Source organism: Schistocerca gregaria, chromosome 4 (genome assembly GCF_023897955.1).
Source record: "Schistocerca gregaria isolate iqSchGreg1 chromosome 4, iqSchGreg1.2, whole genome shotgun sequence".
Classification (NCBI taxonomy): Eukaryota; Metazoa; Arthropoda; class Insecta; order Orthoptera; family Acrididae; genus Schistocerca; species Schistocerca gregaria.
In genome coordinates this window covers 319,085,015-319,087,248 of record NC_064923.1, presented here as the reverse complement: position 1 = coordinate 319,087,248, position 2,234 = coordinate 319,085,015, and positions in this window count along the sequence as shown.

Genomic DNA, 2,234 nt, shown 5'->3' with positions numbered 1-2,234 from the left:
GCCTAAATACTAATGTTTTAAAAGCCTGTAGCCAAAATGTCTCTGTACCTCTGTCTGCAGCAGTCAACAATATAACAGAATCAGGCACCTTTCCAGACAGACTCACAATAGCACAGGTAACACCCATTTTTAAGAAAGGCAACAACAACAAAATAGAAAACTACAGACCAGTCTCAATCCTTCCTGTCTTTTCCAAAATAGTTGAGAAAGTTATATATAACAGGATTATAAACTTTCTTAACAAACACAACCTGATGTTCGAAAATCAAAATGGATTCCTAAAAGGTAAATCAACTAGCACTGCGGCTGTTCAACTAATTGAAGAAGTGATAGGGGGTATCGAAAGCAAGGAACATGTGGCAGGTGTATACCTAGATCTGGAAAAAGCCTTTGATTGTGTGAATGTTGACATCCTATTAGACAAGCTATAGAAAATGGGCATTAGAGGCGCTGCTTATGACCTAATAAAGTGTTCTATGATCAATAGAAAACAATTTGTTCTAATTAAAACGGAAAGTGGTGTCTACAAATCTGAGATCACTTGCATAAAATATGGTGTGCCCCAGGGCTCGGTGTTGGGCCCCCTTCTGTTCTTGATCTATGTAAATGATATTAAATACTGTACTATAAATTCCAAAATTGTTCTAGATGCCGATGACACGTCCATTGTATGTAAAAAGGAATCATGTAATGAACTAGAGGCTGAGTGCAATAATGTGACAAAACAAATTGTTCAGTTTTTTAATGAAAGCCATTTAAATGTAAGCACCAGTAAAACATGTTTGGTGGAGTTTAACAAAAGTAGTTTGAATACTGAAATTAAATTATACATGGGCAACGAATTGGTAAAGAAAGAGTCTAATGTAAAATTCCTTGGCATAACAATCCAAAGCAACCTGAAATGGGACACACATATTGACTCCCTATCAACTAAGTTGTCAAAAACTATATTTCCAATCAGTACTATTAACAAGTTCTGTAGAGACACGGTAGTCCTAAAGACTGCATACCATGCTCTTTTCTCCTCTCACTTGAACTACAGTATTGAAATTTGGGGGCAACAACCAAAGCTAATCTAGATAACCTACTCATTCTTCAAAAAAGGGGTGTGAGAATAATCTGTAGAGCAAAATATAGGGAATCTTGTCGCAACGTGTTTCCAAAAACAGAGGTGTTAACTCTTATAAACACATACATTCTAAAAGCCATACTGCTTGTGAAAAGACTGCACCCAAACACTTATTCAGATTTCCACCAATACAATACTAGAAATAAAGAAAGATTTTACATTGGCAGCCACAGAACAGCGTTTTACGAAAGGGGGCCTCATTACACAGGTATAAAATTAGCTAATTCACTGCCTAGTGCAGTCATGGCTCTTCCTACAATTAAACTGAAACATCAACTTAAGAAATTTTTTAGTAAAACACCCTTTCTACTCATTAGAAAAGTACAATACTTATATGAAGAACAACAAATACTTTGTGAAATTATGTGAATAGAAATCATTAAACATCTTATTGTAATTTTGTTGTAAATTAATGTCGTATTCAGAAGAATGTGTCTTGCGTATTGTACAAATAACTTTAATCATTACTGTTTCTTTGTACATGTGCAGTGTACCATTCGATGTTGAATAAAGCTATTATTATTATTATTATTATTATTATTATTATTATTATTATTATTATTATTATATATTAGTCATCTGTGACTCACCATCTCTGCTATATGGTGAGGAGCAACTATCCTTTCCATTATATTGTTACATCCCATACCCATACTGGATTTTCAATTATTTCATCTATTCCGTATTTTCTCTTGCTCTTACTGCCATGTAAGTAATTATTTATTTGAAGATATCAGCTGGATGTAAAAATATTCAAACATGAATAAAGGTTTTGACATTTGGATCCTGTAAAGCATTCAGTTTCTACAAACATGACATTCAGAAATATGATCAGCTTCTGTAAGCTCTTTTTTTCTGACTAGTCTTTTTTTTTCTTTTTTTTACGTTAAGGAGCACCACCTCCTGTGTATATCATGCAATGTATGCAAAAGAAGGTGACAACTTTGTTTTCATGTCAACAGAATTAAAATGTAAAGCATTTATGGTGTGGGCTGTTTCTTGATATATCTTTATCAAGAATTTAACTTTGTTAGGCATCAAGAAATGGATTTTTAATGAAGGTCTTTAAAAATTTATGTCATTTTTTAAAAAATATTTTTATGAT